The sequence below is a fragment of the Corapipo altera genome, unplaced genomic scaffold (genome assembly GCF_003945725.1).
Source record: "Corapipo altera isolate COAL_440 unplaced genomic scaffold, ASM394572v1 75, whole genome shotgun sequence".
Lineage (NCBI taxonomy): Eukaryota > Metazoa > Chordata > Aves > Passeriformes > Pipridae > Corapipo > Corapipo altera.
The window spans coordinates 541,183-561,830 of NW_020884887.1; the positions used below are offsets into that span (position 1 = coordinate 541,183).

Genomic DNA, 20,648 nt, shown 5'->3' on the forward strand with positions numbered 1-20,648 from the left:
CACACACACACACACACACACACACACACACACGTATGGGGAGGTTCAGTCTCCAGCAACTGAAGCATACAGCTGATGCATCAAATAATCCCAATAAGAATCAAACCCTACAGAACTAAGCAAAATAGGAGAGAGGATCGATGTACGGCACGACAATGAGAGCAGGGGAGCTCGCACTGGCACTTACCCGAGCAACGAGCTGTTTAATTTTTGGTCCCTTCACAAATGCAGCTCCCTTTTCTCTTCAACAATCCATGCAAAATAATCTGCAGTCCCACCGATGGAGGAGTGGCCCCGTCCCTCCCCCTCCACCACCTTCCTAGACCTCCCCGTTATTGGCTTCCTTCTCCCTCCTCTCCTGCTCTCCCTCGCTCGCTCGCTGGCGATGGTTACACCTCCCAGCCTTCCCCCAAGGTGTCAAGGGACTGCTGGGGATCCAGCAGGCAGGGTGGGAGGGGACGGGGAGAGGGGGAGGAGGCAGGAGGCATGGTGAATGGATCGGGGAAAGGATGGAATAAAGCCCTTGCTGGCGAAGCCCCCGGCAGAGCCCCTGGCAGGAGCAGACCTGCTGCTGGCTGGGAGGCTCTGCTCGCCAGGCAGGAACTGCCAGGGATATCCCCGGAGGGCTGGGGCTTGTCCCCCCACCACACACACCTGCAGAGTGCTAAGGGACTGGTCTGCTTCCTGCCAGCAAATTGTCACCCTGCAAACTGAGACTGGCTTGAAGTTTTGGGCTGAAATCCTGCCAAATGCTCACACTGCCTTTAACAACTGATGCACTCCCAGACGCAGACATGCAGCACTGGAAATGCCTCAAGGACCCACCTCGGTGCAGACCCCAGCACTGCAGCTTGGGTTGCTCTGTGCCTCTGGGCACCCCCAGAGCACACCTGCTGCAGTCCCATCCCATCCCATCCCAGTGCATCCCACCCCATGGCTGAAGAGCCCCACTGGTCTCCAGCAGGAGTGCTGCCCATGTGCCTGCCTGCCAAGCTGGCTCCAGAGCCTCCCCCACCACGGTGGGCTGGACCAGGAGCCTGCTCACCACCCCTGATGCTTCTCCATCCTGACATCTCTTGCATGCGAAGGCAGTGCTTTTGTCTACAGGCTAATCCAGGCACCTGGCTCACCAAGGTGCCTGGGGAGGCAGTGTGGGGTGGAGAGGCACAGGGACACCACGCTTTTCCTGGTGTAGGGCCCCTCTTACCAGAATTACAGCCCCTGGTGCAGGGCAAACAGTGCCTCTTGGCCACTTGTGGGTGTACAGGTGAGAGGTGGGGCACCCACCTGCCTGACTGCTGCACAGGGATGTGTGACTGTAGAATCCCAGGGTGGCCTGGGTTGGAAGGGACCTTAATGATCATCCAGTCCAACCCCCTGCCATGGGCAGGGACACCTTCCAATAGCCCAGGTTGCTTCAAGTCCTGTCCAACCTGGCCTTGGACACTTCCAGGGATCCAGGGGCAGCCACAGCTTCTCTGGGCAACCTGTGCCAGGGCCTCCCCACCCTCACAGGGAAGAATGTCATCCTAATACCCAATTTAAATCTACTCTCTTTCTGTTTGAAGTCATTCTCCCTTGTCCTGTCACTCCGTGTCCTTGTCAAAGTCTCTCTCCCACTCTCATGGAGCCCCTTCAGGCACTGGAAGGCCACAGTAAGGTCACCATGGAATCTTCTCTTTTCCAGGCTGAACAATCCCAATTCTCTCAGCCTTTCCTCATGGGAGAGCTGCTCCATTCCTCTAATCAACTTGGTGGCCTCCCGTGGTCTCAGTCCAGCGGGTCCTGTGCTGGGGACTCCAGAGCTGGAGGTAGCTCTGCAGGATGGGGGTCTCACCTGACAGGGGCAGAGGGGCACAATTCCCCCCTCCCCTGCTGCCCATGCTGTGGGATCAGCCCATGGCTGGGTCATGTCCAGCCTTTCACCCACCAGCACCCCCAAGTCCTTCTCCCCAGGGCTGCTCTCAGTCTGTTCAGCCCCAGCCTGGGGGTTTCCCCAGCCCAGGTGGTGCCTGCCCACCCTCAGCCCTGCCCACCCTGCCAAAGCACCACTGGCACGCCCCAGACTGGACCTTTAGGTGAGGAAGAAAGATTTGGTGTCTGCCCCAGACACGTCCCAACACAGCCAATGGCTTCTTGATTCCGGGGAGAAAACCCCTCCCTAGATCTCTGTGTCTCTTGGAAAGCTTGTTCCAGAGGGCACACATCACTGAGCGAGCAGAAAAATCCCCAGTACCCCAAATTAAAAACCTCATTACAATGGATAGCCAGACATGCCAGCACCGAGGCACAGCCATGAGGTGAAATAATGTCCTGGAGCAGCCTGGCAGAGCACGGCCGTGTGTCCTTCCAGCAGGGATACCCCCAGCACAGCACACGGTGCTCTCTGCCAGGGATAGTGTCGGTAATGAACCATGTAATGAGCCACCCTGCAGCTATACCCGGGACTTATCCAACAAAGGCAAGTGTGAATGAAGGTACTGTGCTGGAGAGACACAAGAAATGGATCCTGTGGCCACGGTCAAGGGCAGCAAGGAGCCAGGCAAATGCAGGTGTGGGACTGCAACCTCCCTGGGGGTCCCTTCCCCCAAGAGATTCATCATATGCCATCACAAAAGTCTGTCCTGCTGCTCCCTCTGATCAACTCTGCTGTATTTGTAATCAAAAAACTATCAGCTGAGGGTGCTTTAAAAAAAATAAAATTAAAAACAAAAAAGCACAATTAATATTCATCAGTCTGTTGTGCTGCTCAGGTGTGAAGGCAAGGAACAAAATCCAATTTCTGAGCAGCCAGTCCTAGGAAATGACATTTTGCAGCATGAGAAAATGAGGTTCTAGTTTCTAAGAATACATCCACTAGTGGGTTCCAAATAACTGGGTTATCAATCATTCTGCTTCTGGGAATGAGCCTATCAACAGCTGGATTCAGGGAGAAACCTCCTCTCATCCCTTCAGCAGGGTAGTGGGCTTGTCTCTGTCATTGACTGGGCACTCCCAACAGTAACAGGGTACTGAGATTTCTGCTGGCACCGAGATTTCTGCTGGTAGATCTCTGTTACGTGCCTTGAATATGTCATAATATTTTTTAAATTAAGAAAACTCCTAAAATAGAGCAATTCTGGATGTGCTGTTTAACTGTCTGCGTGTGCATGTGAACGTGCAGATGCTGTTTGCCATCCGTGACATGAGCTGTCTGGAGAAGTAGGAGCATCCTTAGGTAAGGGCACCTTCCATCCCTGCCAACATCAGGGGGGCCACCCTTCAAGCCCCAAACACTTCAAAGAACCCACCAGGGAGCCTGGCAGGCAACAGGGAGCTGCTGGCACCAGAACTAAACACTGCAGACCACACAGCAGGCACTAAAAATTAACACCCACCCCATAAGATCATGGGAACACTCCAGCCAGGCTGCTGGGAGAGGTGGGTAAAAGATGGGAGCTTGTGGTCCTGAGATGGTTCGTGGTCATGTAGCCCCACGGGACCCACTGAACCTGAGCTCCAAGGCTGCTCCAAGGCTGGCAGCACCACAAAGCTGGCTCTGCTCCCCCTTGACTCTGAGTGGAGAAGCCAGGACCACTAACCCAACAACCCCACAGGGTTCATTGACTTCTCCTCACCATTTTAAAAGTGCCGTAACTGCAGCTGGATGCCGAAGTTTGAAGTGCTGATTCCCTGTTACAGGTAGTTTTCCAGCCATGCCCTGCTCAGGATACTTAGTGTGGCACACAGGGATGCTCCTGGGCGCTGCTCAGCCTTCTCAATTTGTATTATGAAACCATCACAAGTGTTCTCGTGTGCCCAGGAATGAGTTTGCTTCCATGTCCTCACACAGCTGTTTTTCTCAGGAAATCCCTTGGATTTCCCAGCTGGGACTCACTAACTTTCAGTATAAATCACTTTGATGGAAGCCAGGATTAGGAGAAAGCCCTGTGTGGACCTTGCTGTAGTAGTGGGAAGGGGGATGTGGAGGGGGATAACAGCCCTCTGAAGAAAAAAGGGTCAGTCCTTTGTCTGCATTTCTCTTGACACTTAAAATCAGTTCTTTGTTCTGGGTGATATCTATCCTGAAAAATCTGGCCTGGAGCTGTTTGAACACACTGTGAGATACAGAAATGGCGGTTCACATCAGGGGCATCAGAGGTGACTCCTTGTGGCTCTTCCAGGGGCTGGGAGAGCTGAGATTTGTTACCCCAACCCTGGGTGGGAGGACGACAGGCAGAAATGATGCTTTAAAAATAATCATGAGAAAAAAGGTGCATGCATAGGGCTCCTTCAGGGCCCTGAGGCAGAGGCTGTTAACAGGTTTGTGAGTCTGGGAAGATGGAAAGGGAACAGGGAATAGGAGAGTCTCTTAGAAGAGGGTCCAGGGAAAGCATCCACCTGTGTGTGTGTGATTGTGTGTCAGAGCACGTGAGTGAGAGCACCCAGAGAGACCCCCTGGAGCACAAGGCTTTGCTTCTTTGGGGCTGAAGCCTCAGGCACTGAACATGAGACCCACAACTGTCTCCTCTTCCCCACTCACATCAGTTCCTGCTCTGCAGTGGCTTGTTCCAGGGTCACAGAGCCACCAAGGGACCACAGTGCCATGATGGGTAAGGAGCCTGGTGGGAGGGAGATGTGAAAGGAGAACTGCCAGGAGCTTCTGCTCTAACAGCCAGCTCAAAACTCTTTGGCTGAGGGGTTTGGGAAACCCAGATGAAATGTGTCCTCCAGTAAAGAAGCTGCCACTTCTGTGGGTGAAAAAGGAGAAAGCCTCCAGCCCGCAGATGATACTGCTTATGGCAGGAACTACCAGATCCAGAGGCCACAGCCCACACTCCCAGAGGATCCTGTGGAAGGATGAGGAGGGGAAAAAGTTGTCCTTGCACATAAGAGGTCGTCAGAAAGTCCACACCCAGAATTTCTGCATCAAAGTGGTCTGAGTTACAGGTGTATGGGGGAAGACAGAGAGGTGCTGAGCTACACCAAGTACCTGACCCTGAGACAAACTGTCCAACAATTAACTCATGGGGGAAGTAATTCCAACCCCAGGAGTTACATCTAAACATCATGTCTGGTGTCACCCTGCAACCATTGGCTCGTTTTAGATACAAAAGCCTGGCTACTTCAAGAATGTTCCCTTAGGAATTCTTTTTCCCATAGGCTGTGACGAGTTCCGGTTATAATGTCCTTCTGGATGTACATTCAAGTGAAACTTGTTTAGGGCTCTGCAGGAATCTGGTTTTCTATACCATAGTTCATTCTTTGAGCTCCTCAAAAACTTTTTGGGTGTTGGGCCAGGACTCAGACTTGAGTACCAGCCTGGCCAGTGCCCAGCATCTCCAGAGCCCTCTGGAAGTCCCAAGAGGACACTGCACAGCACAAACCTCCTGTGCAGGGATTAGTCAACCTCTCTGGCGCATTTTTATGTGCCATGGAGATATTTGATTCCCTGCCCAGCGTAGGCACTTCTGCCTGGGAAATCCCAGCCTGGAATATGGGAGGCATCATTCCTGGCATTTCAGATTTTGGCAGAAGGTAAGATTGATGCTGGATGAGCACTGTGCTCACTGGCTGCCTTCATGACAACTTTCTAATGAGTCACTGTCCTCCAAAACACCATCTTTCCTCTGCTCACGGGGGTTCATGAGTGTTTGAATTCGCACTTGTCCTCCCGAGAGCCCACTGCTGACATAAAACCAGCTCCCCAAGCAGACCCGACCACTCACAGCGTCTGACTTGTCCTAATTTCAGTAACTTTTAGTGTATGAAAACTGTATCCTCAGCAACAGATGTGAGCAAGCTCTGGGAGGTCCCACAGGGACTCTGCTGTTCTACTGGCTACCAGGGTTCTGCAGCATCTCTTCCATCTTTTATTATATCCCAGTGCTGGGAGTCTCCCCCTCTCTGCCATCCATCATCCCAACTAAAGAAATGTGGTCCTATTTTGTTTGACTAACTACATAGGGTCACAGAATGGTTTGGGGTGGAAAGGACCTTAAAGCTCAACTGGTTCCACCCCCCTTCCAAGGGCAGGGGCACCCTCAACTAGATCAGGTTGCTCACACCCCCATCCCACGTGGCCTTGAGCACTCCCAGGGGTGGGGCAGCCACAGCTTCTCTGGGCAACCCTTCTCCCAGCGCCCCAGGTACTGACACACACAAAGTATAAACACCCTAAAAGGATCTCTCAGCCATTCCTTATGAGGCCATTCAGTGTAGCTTTCTTCTAGTCCTAGATATGTACAAACATTTCAGTTTCCCAGTTGCTATTCCCCATGTGCTGCCTGGTTACTGCTGGAACGAGCAGCTTTCCATCACCTCTGTAGGATATGGACCCATCAGGCTGCTTTTTTCCAGAGTTATGAATCTTTGGCTGGACTTTTCTTGGGTTTTTTGGCAGTGTCAGAGTAGACTCTACACCAGCTTCATCTAAACCCAACATGCAGCATTTATTTTCTTCCTGACACATATGCCTGTAAACACACACACATGCACAGTGTCTAATAGTCCTTAATGCTGGCAAACATAATTTTCATTGACTGCTCTTCCAGATTAGCCTTCCAGGTCTCTGCGTTATGTAACAGTTAATTCATTGCTTTTGTCACCAAATCCCTTCTTGTTCTATTTGGGTTTTTATTACTGTTATTATTTTTGTTTTTCCCTTCCTCAACGATGATAGATTCTTAGCTAAGAATATCTTCCAGGACTGCAAATCTGTGTGCATGCTGTGGAGGGGACAGCATCTATCAAAGTTTTCCTAAACAGCCCTCATTTAGAACACAAATTATTTTCTCTCAGTTTTTCCTCCAATCATTTCTTGCTGGTAATTGTTCTCAGCGTAGGAAAATTTACCACTTTCAAGTGCCTTGCATATGTATTATCAGTTTAAGATCACATTCTGCTCGTAACAAATGCAATTAGGGTGTTTAAGCAACTATTAATTCTGAGTTCAGTAATCAATTCACTTTTATCTGTCCAGTTGAGGCCTGATACAGAATTACACCAAATTCACTGCAATACTTTTGGTTACAGAAAATTATCATCTGTCATTTTTAGAGACCATGGGGCTGTGCATTGGCAGCAACACGAGTCCTTCAGCATCTATCCCTGAGGCTGAAAAGCTGTTCTGGGAACATGGATTTTCTTTCCCTTTGTTATGGAGCTATTTAGGGAAGGTGTTTGTCCACCCCCCTCATTTGATCTGGTGTCTGCAGGGAAATGTCTGTGCTGGGGCTGAACTGCTGCAACCTGGATGGGAGAGCAGCCCCTGGCCGGGTGTTAGGACAAGTCCTGCCTCCAGCCCTGGGATCCTCCTCACAGGAAGGACATGGACCTGTTGGAGCAAGTCCAGAGGAGGCACCGAGATGATCAGAGGGATGGAGCAGCTCTCCCATGAGGAAAGGTTGAGAGAACTGGGATTGCTCAGCCTGGGGAAGAGAAGGCTTTGGGTTGACCTAACTGTGGCCTTCCAGTGCCTGAAAGGGCTCCAAGGACACGGGGTGACAGGACAAGGGGGAATGGCTTCAAATTGACAGAGAGTAGGTTTAAATTAGATATTAGGGAGAAATTCTTCCCTGTGAGGGTGGGGAGGTCCTGGCACAGGTTGCCCAGAGAAGCTGTGGCTGCCTCTGGATCCCTGGAAGTGTCCAAGGCCAGGTTGGATGGGGCTTGGAGGAACTTGGGCTAGTGGAAGATGTCCCTGCACATGGCAGGGGGTTGTAACAAGATTAAGGTCCCTTTCAACCCAAACCATTCTATGATTCTCTGATTTCATGAATATAACGTTGCTCAGAGTCCTGTCCAACCTGGCTTTGAACACTTCCAGGGACAGGGCATCAACCACTTCTCTGTTGTCTATAAAATAAAAAAATATTGTCAATAAATAGAAGTTTTCAGATGGTGGAAAAGGGCATTGAAATGATCTGATGTTTCATTTAAGCTCAGCAGTCAGGGCCTGGCTGGGAGAAGTGGGGGCCAGAAGCACAGGGGGCCTGGGGCTCCCACACCTGGGAAGGGGCTGGGCTGCAGTGGGACAATTAGCAGGGATGAGGTTTGCAGCCACACGAGCAGGATGCCAGCACCTCCCCTGCTCTGAGGGTTCCTGGGTTGCTGGAGTGGATTCAATAAGAGGGACATTTGGGGATGTTGATGGAGAGATGACACAGATGCCAATGAATTCCCATTAGCTACGTGTGCCCTCAGGACTGTTGCAGCTTCAGCATTCAGTCTTGTTGAAATGGCCACTGGAACTGGGACAGGGAGCGTGACCAGCAAGGCTGAAGCTGTTACAGACACCCAACATCAGTTCAGCTGATGGCACTGCAAAGGGCAAAGAACAAACTACTCAGGGGCTGGGCTAAACCTCCTCTCTCAGGGGAGACTAAACCAAAACTATTTCTGATAAAGCAATTAGTTATAGCCCAGTGTTTCATCTCTTTTGAGCCAGGGGTCAGGGGAAGAGAGTGATCTTCTGCAAGTAGGGAGATGAAGAGCAGTTAAACAATGTAGGGAAAAATCAATTTCAGCAAGCTATCAGAAGAGCATTCACGATGAAGAATTACAGTTGTAACCTTTATGCTGGGATTTTTTTCCCCTGGATGGAACTCCCACAGGAACCTGTGAACTTGTTGAGCTGACAAAATAATGTTTCATTTGTGAAGAAACATTTTTTTAATTTTAATGTTTTCATTCCTTTCGCTACCAGATATTTCACTTGTGTTCTGGCTGAGCTGAATTTCTGTGAGGCATCAGGGAGGGACAGTTTGCTACGTGGGGACTGGGAAGGAAGCTGAGATAGTTCTGGAAAGGCTGTTCCTGTCCCTCATGCATTAACACAACTTCTGTTGCCATCACTGACAGAACTGAGGGCACAGCCACAACCAAGCTTCCTTTCTCCATCCTCCCAGCCATTTATAGTTAATCTCACAGGGGCCCAGGCTTGTCAAAACTCTGGATCACGGGACATGTTCCCAGAGAGCTGACACCCCCGGGGCTGCCCCACACCATGGGCACGTGTCTGCAGCACAGAGGATGGAACCATGCTTCCAACAGGAGAGTTTATCACTCCTCAGCCACAGGTCTGTACGGGACTGAGATGCAGTTAAGTAGTTCCCCAGCCCCTGCACCACTTTTTAGCTCAATTTCCATTTCCTAAACCACTGCTGACGTCTGTCTAAATAATCATTATCTCCACAACCACGCTGAGTTTTAGCTCTGCTGAGCACCTCACAGCAGATTTGGAGCTTTGGAAAGGATGCTGAGCTTAAGAAGCTGCTGCTCTGGGTGTTTGTCCCATCTCACCGGCTGTTTTTCCCAAAGCACACACAAACACGCACCCTACGTGCATGCAGCTCCCTTTCATGTGAGTCGCCTCAGCGAGTACTTGCTGTCAGATCTTCCAAGCCACAGCACATTTTTAATCAGTCAGATAATTCAATCATTCATTTCAGACCTGCTCTGCACAGCTGTCATTTGTGAGCATCAAAGCCTCTCTGTCAAAAAAAAACCCACACAGGCTGGGGGGTTCATTCAGGCGTCGCTGTTTCAAAGTGCTGGGGGGTGGGAGGGGGGTGCAGAGGAAAAAAAAAACTAACAGGATGGATTAAATGAACTTATTATAAATACTTCTGAAGCCACCAGCCAACCATCCTCAGCAGAGGACAATGGCATGGCACAAGGGCAGCTCAGGCATCCACAGGATTTGTAAGGTATTTGCAAATCTCACTCTTAAATTGCAGAGTGGGGAGAATGGAGGGGGGGTGTGTGTCAGATGAAGCTTCTTGCCTGAGATGCTCAAAGCCACCGAATGGGATTTGGATGTCTGGTTCTCATTAAAATTAATGGAAATTGGGTGCCCAGACCTACAGGCAGCTTTCAAAAGCTGCGTCTCCATCTATAATTAATGTTCCCAACGGAGTGACTAAATATTTATACAATAGGTCACATTATATGCAAAGTGTCAGAGGTGCTTGTTGGTAGATCAGGGACCAAGAGAAGGAGAATCCAGTGGGGTGTCAGGCTTAATCCACATTGTCCCTTGTTTAAAGCACTTATACTTGCAAATCTCCAGCAGCTCCCACTGGATGAGCACCTCGGTGGTAGCTCAGCAACAATGATGTTCTCAGTGCAGCAAATTAAAATGGCAGCTTTACAGCTTTACTGGTTTTTTTTTCTCTCCTTCCACACAGCTCTGACTTCTTTTACCAACTTGCTTCACCTCTGCAAATCTCAGTTTCCAGTATGAAAAATGCACAGTGTTGCTGCAGGAGTGCAGTGGAGCTTAAACCATGAGCTTTGGTCAGAGGTGCTATAGGTGGCAGACTCCAAGGAAAAGACTGACACTAATCTGCCTCCAGGCATTAGCAGAGCCATGGCTGGGTCTGTACCACTGCATTTGCTCCGTAGTGATGGAGTAATTCAGGGTGCAAAGCTTGTGGGTTGAGCCCTGAGGGTGTCTGAGGGGTTTGTGATCTGGGAATGAAAGCCTGGTGCTCCTGTAGGGGAAGTTCAAAGCAACCAAGTCCTGTCCAGGTTTGTCTGTCACCTGGGCCATGCCTTAAACCCAGCCCCAGTTGATCCACTGAGAGGGTGTCCATGGATGTTTGGGCCTTGTGCACTGGGTAGCCTTTTGGTCCACACCCAAAAGAGGTCCCAGGCTGGCTCAAGACAAACACTTGGGGTGGGCCTGGTGATCACAGTGCTTTATAATGCCTTAATCAAGGAGATTCCACTTCTCCAACCTTTGAAAATTTGCCTTTTAATTTTTTCTTCTGTGTCCCATCCAAAGCCACCAGATGGAGAAGCTCTGCTGACTCGGGGAATATGGAGATGGCTGCAGTCTCCCCCCATGCTTTGGCATCTCCAGGCTTGCCAAGGTCAGATGAACATACTGAGTGGTACCTCACGGCTCACCTGGGATTCCTCTGTAGGTCCCAAACTTCTAGGGCGTGAGTTGGAGCTCTGGCTCCACTGAAAGGACACATTGCTCAGCTGAAGAACAACTCACCTGGTCTTGTGTCTGTGGACAAATGCCCTCTGTTACAAAGAGTTTGTTTCTGCCCTTTAGTTGCTGGTCAGCTGGCTCTTCTCTACTACAGTAGAAATAATCAGTAGCTAATGTTGGCTTTCCACGTGACCTTGGATGCCCCACACAGACCTTTCTCTGGTTCTCCAGACCATCCTGACCATATTTCACAGCACAACATGGGCTATGGTTGTGTCCAGGCTGGCTTAGCACAGGTGCACAAAGCTGTGTCAGAGAATCATGAAATCATGGAATATCCTGAGTTGAAAGGGACCCACAAGGATCATCCAGTCCAACTCCTGGCCCTGCACAGGACACCCCAACAATCCTACCCTGTGCCTCAGAGTGTTTTCCAAATGCTCCTTGAGCTCTGGTGTCCTTGGGGTCATGACATTGCCCTGGGGAGCCTGTTCAGTGCCCAGCCATCCTCTGGGGGAAGAACCTTTTCCTGAGATCCAGCCTAAACCTGCCCTGACACAGCTCCAGCCATTCCCTGAGGTCCTGTCACTGGTCACAGAGAGCAGAGATTGGAGCTGCCCCTCCACTGCCCCTCGTGAGGAAGCTGCAGATCCTGGTGAAGTCTGACCTGTCTTCTCTTCTCCAGCTCAACAATCCAAGTGCCCTCAGCAGTCACTCAAGAGGTGAAACCAAACACGAGCTAAAGCCACATCACCTGCACCTCAGAGCAAGGGCAAAGGGGAAAGAAGGCACTGTTCCCCTCTAACACCACAGCCAGTCTGTGTGGCATGGGACAATCACTGTTCCCTGGCTTTGCTCCCAATTAAAACAATTGGCTCTGCAAGTCAAAAATGCAAATTCAGGGCTTAGAGCTGTTGTCCCCAGATAAGATGCCAGGAGAGCACCAAGGACACATAAAGAACAAAACAGCTTCATTTTCCTTGTGAATACCTGTCTGTTTATTTTTTAATTAAACAACAGCCTGGTGTAGAGTTGTGAGACAGCAGAAGGATCCCAAGACAGAGGAGATTAGGTGCTCTACACATGTGAGGATGTAAACCCTTCCCACCATGGCCCATGTGGCAGCTGAGGCTGGCAGAATGTGCCCCATCACTGAACTAATCCCTGCAACAAGCTTCTGCAGAGGCTCTTTTTTTTGAGCATTTTAACCCCACAAGCAATTCTGGACCCCGAATCACAGCCAAGCCCCCATCTATGGTTGATAGGGGGGTCACAGGCAGGGATTTTAGGAGCAGGTTGGAGAAGCCTCTGTTGGCAGCAAACTACATAAGAACTGGTCCCCCATCTTCAGGCATGAGTGTGCCTTAGGCCACCTCTGAAAGCTCCTGCCAGCCCTGCAGGTTTGTCTCTTGTTGATAGGTGTATAGGTAACAGTCTGAAGGGCTATGTTTTCTTATCACATAGACTCAGGGACAAATTTCCCCATCCAGAGATCCCTCAGGGCTTGGCAATTGAGGGAGGGCTGTGAACTCTGGCAGAACGTGTTGCCCTTGCTCCCAAAGAGCCAAGCCTCCAAACCTGCATCCCTCTGACTCGTGAGCAGTTACTAAGAAAAGACTGGGACCAAGGATTCAAACTGTTCAGCTGCAGTAATGCCCCTCCTCAGACCCCAAACCACTGACCCAACCACCATCCTAAGGCACAGACAGGACCCCCCACTTAGAATCACAGAATGGTTTGGGCTGGAAAGGACCTTGAAGATCATTTACTCCACTCCCTCTGCCACGGGCAGGGACACCTTCCACGACACCAGGTTTCTCCAAGCCTTGCTCAACCTGGCTTTGAATATTTGGGGGGGATGGGGCATCTACCAACTCTGAGCAACCTGTTTTTTACCACACTCTTTGTAAAAGACTTCTTTCTCATACCCCATCTAACCCTGCCCTCTGTCACTGTGTAGCCGTTCCCCTTTGTCCTGTCACCCCATGCTCATGTCCAAAGTCCCTCTCCAGCTCTTTGGAGCACCTTTAGGCACTGGGAGGTGCTCTAAGATCTCCCTGGAGCCTTCTCTTCTCCAAGTTGAACAGCTCCAACTATCTCAGGCAGCGTCCAGAGCAGAGGGGCTCCAGCCCTCGGAGCCCCCACGCTGGGAACACACCCATGCTCCCAGGGCGAGCTGTGCAGGCTGCTGTGCTGTCAAACTGCCCTAGATTGGAGAGAGTAAGCTCCTTTCTGAAGGAAGATAATTGCTCTATTTTAAAACTAAGTGGTTCAAGGAGAAAAACACAGGCAAGAGGGCCTGAGCAAGATGCTCTGAGCTCAGGGTGGGAAACTGGAGGTGTGCAGGGCACAGCTGCTGTGCTGGATGGTCAAAGTGATGGATGAAAAGCATGAGTCAGGCTGCTGCTGAGCTCTCAGCCCAGCCAAATCAGTGCTGCTGGAGAGAACAGACTGAGGTATGAGAAGTGGGTGCCCTTCCTCAGGGTACTGGGCTGCAAAGCTGGGCACGCTTAAAGGCCAGAAATGAAAGCTTCTGGTGCAAAAAAGATCCTCTGTCTCCTCTCACCTGTCCCCTCTCTACCTGTTCAGGTTTTATGGCCACAAAGGAAGTTCCCAGAACACTCTGGGCCAGCCCTTTAGGCCAGGCCCAAGAGCTGGCATTGTGCAGCCCTGCCATGCAGAGGGACAGCCCCTGCCACGGGGACAGCTCCCATGGAAGCTGCTCTGGGGAAAATAGTTGCAGCTCTGGCAAATGGTCTCCCAGAGCAAAGACCAACAAACTAGAGCAGACAACAACAGGGCCATTAATCAGGGCAAGCCTGGCATCTTCCTGGACCCCCCCCACCACTGTGATCAGTGATTTCACCAAGCAAGCACAGAAGAGGCCTCTTCAGCGGAGTTTTGTCCTTGCTGCTTAAAATTCCATAGCTCCCCTTTCCAAGTGGGCAGGAAAGAAACAGTTTTTGTACGTTAACAGCCCGCCCCCCTCGTCCCCATTTGTATGGAGGGAGCTCTCTGGCTTGAACTTGGCAGGCTCTGGGCTGCAGGGGAAGGACACCAAGAGGCTCGGAGGATCTGTCAGCTGATTCTGAGGACCGGCACTGGCCCTGGCAGAGATGGGTCCTGTGTGAATGTCCCTCGGCTGGAGGTCAGGGAGATATATTTGGTGCTCCAGTGTCACACCAGGGATGCCTGTGAACAGCTCCCAGCCTCCCCCAGGTGGGCACCCTTGCTGATTCTCCTTCCTCTCAGGCTCAGGGGCAGAGCCGTTTCACTGGCAGGTCTGATGCTCAGACATCCACACAAAGAGAAAATGTGCACGTGGTGAGCAAAGCCACGGCTTGCCTTCAGGCAGCATCACAAGACAACCATGTAAAACCCATTTTGGGGGGACCCTGTGACCTGGAAACAATGGCGTAAGCACTCAGCTGGCCCCTCATACAGGAGCTGAATATTATTTGTGTAAAATTTTGCTTTCAAGGCAAGGCTGGCTGCTCTGTCTTGTCTGAGAGCTATTTGCTGTCATTTCAGGTCAGAGTTAAGGTTACTGAGAACGTAAATGACACATTTTCTCTAGCAGAGAGCCGAGGCTCCTCAGTTGCAGAATGAGAACCCAGAATGAGCAGGAGCAGGCAATAAGTGCCCTGCAAACCTTTTGTCACCTTAAAATAGTTTTCCAGTTGAGAATCCACAGCTGTAACTTAGCACACACGTCTGGACCTTGCTCATGTGAACCCACCTTGTGCCTGTGACTCCCTGCAGCCAGTGTCCTTCCAGTCTCCTGTGCTGGCCAAGCTGTAGGATCAGAATCATAGAATCACAGAATTGTTTGGGTTGGAAGGGACCTTAGAAGTCATCATGGGCAAGGACACATTCCACTAGAGACCCAGCTTCTCTCTTGGAGATTGAGGGTCATTTCTCTGGGATGGTCACCTCCATCAGTCTGCCAGTCTGCCATGGGCAGGGACACCTCCCACTCTCCCAGGTTGCTTCAAGCCCCATCCAACGTGGACTTGGACACTTGCAGGGATGGGGAAGCCACAGCTTCTCTGTGCAGCTCATGCCAGGCCCTCGCCACGCTCACAGGGAAGAATTTCTTCCCAATATTTCTTCCCAAACCTACTCTCTTTCCATTTGAAGCCATTCCCCCTTGTCCTGTCACTCCATGCCCAAAGTCCCTCTCCAGCTCTTTAGTAGCCACTTCAGGTACTGAAAGGTCACAGTAAGGTCACCCTGGAGCCTTCCCTTCCCCAGACTGAGCAATCCCAATTCTCTCAGCCTTTCTCATAGGGGAGGTGTTCCTCTCCTGTGACATGCAAGGGACTTTCTGCTTTCAAATCTTTCTGACAGCCGCCCCCTTCCCTCCCCATGGTCTGCAGCCCCTCTACCACAGCAGTTCGTCTCGTGAGCCTTATCTTTGCCACCCAGTCTCAGTCCTTTGTCTCTCAGGACAGGGCTTAGAGAACTCTCCAAAGTTAACGAAGCGGGTCCGTCCCCTCATTAACTCCCCGGGCCTGTCTCCTTTGATTAGATTGTGCTGACTCTGCTTGCACATCACACTTGCTGCTCTAGATGCAGGGACACTGGGGCATTTCCAGCTGGGACACAGACAAAAGGAGGAGATAGCATAGCCTTGGTTACCACCGGAGCAATTCAGGACAAATAATTAGAGGCTTTCATGGCTAATTGGATCTGTACTGTCAATCCAGGACAGGAGATGCCTTAACCCACACTGCCTGCCTGAGATTGCTAAGCAGGCCATAAATAAACTGCAGTGCTGGTCCAAAGCTTGTCAGCCTTCAGCTTCCAGCCTGCGTGCTCCCTCCCAGCCTGTCCAACAGGGCGCTGCCCTTTTCCACGGCTGCAGCCTGGCAGCCATGCCAGGGATTCCACCTGGGGCAGCTCAGAGACCTTCAGGCTCCCTGACCTCAGCGTGTTGTGGCTGGTTTGAACGAGAAGCTGCAGTTTTCAAACTGAAGTCAAAGGGTAAGAGGAGGGGAAGCCAGCAAGAGCCAGTGTCGGAGATCAGTGTCAGCAGGGACTGGCAGCCAAAGACAAGGTGTTTTCCAAGGAAGGCTTGTGAGCTGGCAGTCAGGTCCCTGCAGTACCCAGACTTCAAGCTGCCAGTTTGCAGTTACAGGACAAGGCTCCATTTCCATTCCCAGCTGACTCTCAGCCCTGAGAGGGAGCTCAGCCCTTTCTTTCTCTGCTTAGACATCTCTTTCAGATCCTGGAAGTGCTGGCTCTTGAAGATAAGACATATAAACAACAACAAACACCTTCACATGACTGCCAGCTCAAGCAAGGCCATTCAAGACCCTTAAAGCAAGCTGGAAGCCTGACCCTTCCCTCTGAGGACCTTCAGCATCTAATCATCTTTAAGGAGGCACTGGGTCCCTGCCCATGCCTGGTCTGCAAGGCTGGTGGCTGTGAGAGTTCCTTGGGAAACACAGAAGAGGGAAATGGCTTGTACTGCTCAGGACCACAACCTGCAGATCCTCTGCCTCTGCCAGGGGAAAGCCAGGCACAGGACACGTAGGGAGGCAAAGTCACAAAAAGGACAGGGCCAGGCAAAAATAGAATAACCTACTTGAAAGTAGGACAACATCACTAAAGAGTAGGACATCTGGTCACCGCAGCAGGAGGAGCAAATACAGGGGAGGCAGCTTGTCCAGGCACACGCCTCACCTGATGGGAGACAGCTCAAGTGCAGATGTGTGGTGTGTTCAGGCAAGCAGCTGGATGATCAAAGCAGAGCAGCTCTCAGTCTCTCTGAGATGACTGCTGGACTTGCTGCTGGCAGTCAGTGTACCTGTCCTACCCCCAGAAACACCCCACTCCCAGGAGCCTGTGGGATATGTGTGCCCAAACTAACAGCTCATCCCTTCCACCTGATCTGCTAAACCCAGGGTTTTGCAAGAAACCGTCACCCAAAGAGAAAATGTAAGAAGATTCCCCATGTGTCCCACTGCTGTTGTTCCAGAACAAGGTCCCTGCTCTGCAGCCATGTCCTCCCCTGGCTCAAGCCCACCTACCTCTGCTTGACTCCTTGCCCCCCACTGCCATCCCCCAGCCAAGGCTGGCTGTTCACCAGCAGAGCACAGCTCAGACAGGACGTGGTTAAGAAGTGACTGAAGTTCATCACTGAGCCTGAACGAGCATCTTCACAAACTCCACAGTGTCAGGCCGTGGTTAAGCCAGGCAGGACAGCACTTTTGGAAGGAAACAAGAAAGTAACTGCTGCAGAGAGTGAGCTCATCAAAGGAGCCTCAGTGCTCCTTGCAGAGAGGAGTTAAAGCCACGCTGCTGACGCTGCTCCAGGGCCCAGTTTCCTACCCGGCCTTGGCAGGACAGGCAGTTTTCTTGGCTTAGAACCCTGTGCTGGAACGGAAACCCAGAGCATCAGGTCTCAGGACACCATTCAAAACCCTGTTCCTTGTTCCTGCTCTCAAAAGAGGCAGTAGGAAACCGTCCAGGTCCCTTTGCTGAAAGCTTTAATGCCCTCCAGAAAAGGTCTCCCTGCCAGGTGTGGTTTGTTTCTTAAACTCAGACTTGCCAAAAGCTGTCTGGGACAGTCATGAATTGAGGTGGGGCCCACGGCAGCCCCCTCAGCAGACCCAAAACTGAGGTGAGTGTTTCTGGACTAACCTGATGGCTCAGCCCACCCTGAGAAAAGCCAGAGAAATCGCTAAGCAAGTGTCCCCATGTCAGGTTCCTTTTAACCTGTCACCTACAACGTCCTTTTACCTGCCCTGCACTGAATTCAGCTGCTTAGCCCCTCGCTCTGGGCCAGGGGAGTCTGCACCCCAGCCTGGAATGAAGCTGAAAGGTGCAGAAAGGTTTCTCTATTATTTGTGAGGACTGTTGCAGTGGCTTCCAGAGAGGACAATCTGGGGTAGAAGGGAGGAGCAGGCAGGGCAGAATCAGGTAGCAGGAAAGCAGGATGGTGGCCTGCCTGTCCTGTGCTGGAGCAGATGCCACAGGCCTTCCCAGGGAGAGCAGTCCAGGACCCTGAGTGATGGTGCTGGATGAATCCCAGGGGTGACAGAGAGACAGAAGAGACCACCATCTCCAGCCCAGGGCTGCCTGAGCCCGTTTGTGGTGCCAGGAATGGGGATGGGATGATGCCTTTGAGCTCACAGCAGTGAAATTCAGTTTGCCTGCAGCAGGGTGCAGGCTGCAGCTGGCTCTGAGCTGACTGTAGGTGCACAAGCTGGTTGTTCACAGCCTCACACCACCTCTGCCAGCCCAGGAAGCAACCCAGAACCACTGCCTTCCTCACACTTAACCCAGTAACCATGTCTCCCCTTTTCCTGTCACACTGATGCCAGGCAGAAAGAATCAAAAGTTCTCACTTGGGGACAACGATTTTTTAACTCCAAGATTGCTATTCATCCTATGGAAAGGCATTTTGATTAAAGAATCATCTCAAGACCACAAACAAGGACTCAGTTCTGTTGCCTTTAATAAAAAAAAAGTATTTCAGAAAAGCAACCTAATTTATCAAACATTCTGATACCCCAAGCCTGCCCTCTACCTCCCCTTCAGAAGGGTGGAAGCAACTGAGCTCCACTATGAACAACAGGCAAGGTCTGCACTACCCAGAGGGACTGACACTGAACTGGAGGCTGAAGACATTTCATAGCATGAGAAGCTCCTCACAGCAAGAGCTCCTCATCCCACAGACACAGCATCCCATGCCTGCAAACCTACCAAGAGGCTGCTAATTCTGCTTGCCAAGAAAGGCCTGAAACCCTCCCAGTGAAATTCTCATCCATCAGACCAAGATGAGCTGCCAGTCATCTTGAGTGGGCTTGTCCACATCACACCTTTTTAATTCTGCTTCTCAGCCTTCCCTCTGCTCTGGGGAACTGCAGCAAACCCAGGAATGGACGTGGCAGGGATGCTGCTTCTCTGGCTTGTGATTTATACAACACTGGTTGAAAGGATGTTTCTGACACCCAGTTGAACCTGCTCCCTTACACAGAAGGACAAGGGAGCACCTGGCCAGGAACCTGAGAGCAGAAAAATCCTTGCAGCAAACCCTCTGTCAGGCCACAAATCCTCCAAAACCCCTACTCCAAGTCCTTCCCTGAGCAGCCCAGGAAGCATTGCAGCTTTGAGATAGCATGAGACCACTTGAGCACAAACTTAATCCCGCAGTTCTCCATCCCGGAGGCTTTCAGGGAAGAAGAGCCAGCTCAGCGCCCGTCACTTCTCCCTACACTGCTTGTAAGAGGATGGTGATCCAGCCTTGGGCACTGCTGGGCCTGCAGAGAGGTGGGTATGCAGCGCCCTGAGCAGCCTGTCCTGCACCCTACTGCTAATGCAGGGGATGACACAGCCCGGGAGCAGCCCCATCCCTCCAGGAGGGGAGAACGCAGCTCCGGGGGCACCCCATTGCTCCAGTATGTGGGACAACACAGCCCCAGGACCACCCTCTTCTCTCTGGCACGGGGATAACACAGACTCGGCACGCCCCCATCCCTCTGGCACGGGGATAACACAGCCCAGGGGCACCCCCATACCTCTGGCACAGAGATAACAGAGCCCGGGAGCACCTCCATCCATCCGAGAGGGGGACAACACAGCCCGGGGCACCCCAACCCCTCGGGCAGGGGTCTAACACAGCCCCGGAGGGCGGGGGATAACACAGGCCCCAGAGCAACCCCTTCTTTTCGCCACAGAGGTAACACAGCACCGGGACATCCCAATCCCTCCGGTTCGGGGGTTACACAGCTCGGGGGCACCCCCGTCCCTCTGGTATGAGAATAACATAGCCCCTGGACACCCCAATCCCTCCAGCACGTGGGTAACACAGTCCGGGGACCACCCTCATCCCTCCGGCACGGGTGTAACACAGGAGGGGGGGCACCCCGTCCCTCTGGATAACAGAGCCCCAGGACCACTCGCTTCTCTCCAGCACGGGGCTGACACAGTCCGGGGACACCCCCGACCCTCCGATACAGGGAATAACACAGCCCGGGGGCAACCCCGTTCCTCTGGTACAGGAAATAACACAGTCGGGGAGCAACCCCAGCACTCTGATACAGGGAATAACATAGCCCGGGGGCACCCCTAACCCCCCAGCACGGGGGTAGCACAGCACGGGCGCACCTCCATCCCTCCGATATTGGAATAACACAGCCCGGAGAGCACCCCCATCCCTCCGATACTGGGAATAGCACAGCCTGGGGACACCCGCGTTTTTCTGCTACAGGGAATAACACAGCCCGGGGGCACCTCCGTCCCTCCGATACTGGAGTAACACAGCTCGGGGAGCACCCCCATCCCTCCGACGCGACCTGAACCGCCCCTCCGACCGCACCGCTCACCCCGAGGGGCCCCTCTCCCGGAGACGCTCCTCCCGGGTGGGAGGGATAGGCGCACTCACCCCGTACCTCCTCGCCCTGGTCGCCCGCTCTGCCGTGTCCCCGGGACACGCGTGCGGCCATGGGGAAGCGGGAGAATCCCCCTGGACAATCCCCCTGGACAATCCCCCGGGAGAATCCCCCGGGAGGATCCCCCGGGACAACCGGGACCGGCCGCGGCCGCGGAGCCGCCAGGGGGCAGCAAAGCGCCCGGGCGCGCCTCTACCGCCCCCTGGCGGCCGCGGCCCGAACTGCGCCGGCACCGCCCGGACCGGGAATGAGCGGGATAAACACCGGGAATGAGCGGGACAAACACCGGGAATGAGCGGGATAAACACCGGGAATGAGCGGGA

The 20,648-nt window shown here is 52.3% G+C and overlaps 1 protein-coding gene and 1 long non-coding RNA gene across 3 annotated transcripts in view; both read right to left on the reverse strand.

Annotated features, from left to right (window-relative positions):
* PSD2 (pleckstrin and Sec7 domain containing 2) overlaps positions 1-362 on the reverse strand; it is a 67,410-nt gene extending 67,048 nt beyond the window's left edge. For both annotated transcript variants that reach the window (XM_027643131.1, XM_027643132.1), the window contains exon 1: positions 188-362. The gene's annotated coding sequence lies outside the window, so the exon portion shown is untranslated. The remainder of the gene's footprint in view (positions 1-187) is intronic.
* A 14,319-nt stretch (positions 363-14,681) lies between these two features.
* LOC113947331 overlaps positions 14,682-20,648 on the reverse strand; it is a 10,459-nt gene continuing 4,492 nt past the window's right edge. Inside the window, exon 3 of the long non-coding RNA XR_003527676.1 lies at positions 14,682-14,719. This is a non-coding gene — a long non-coding RNA (uncharacterized LOC113947331). The remainder of the gene's footprint in view (positions 14,720-20,648) is intronic.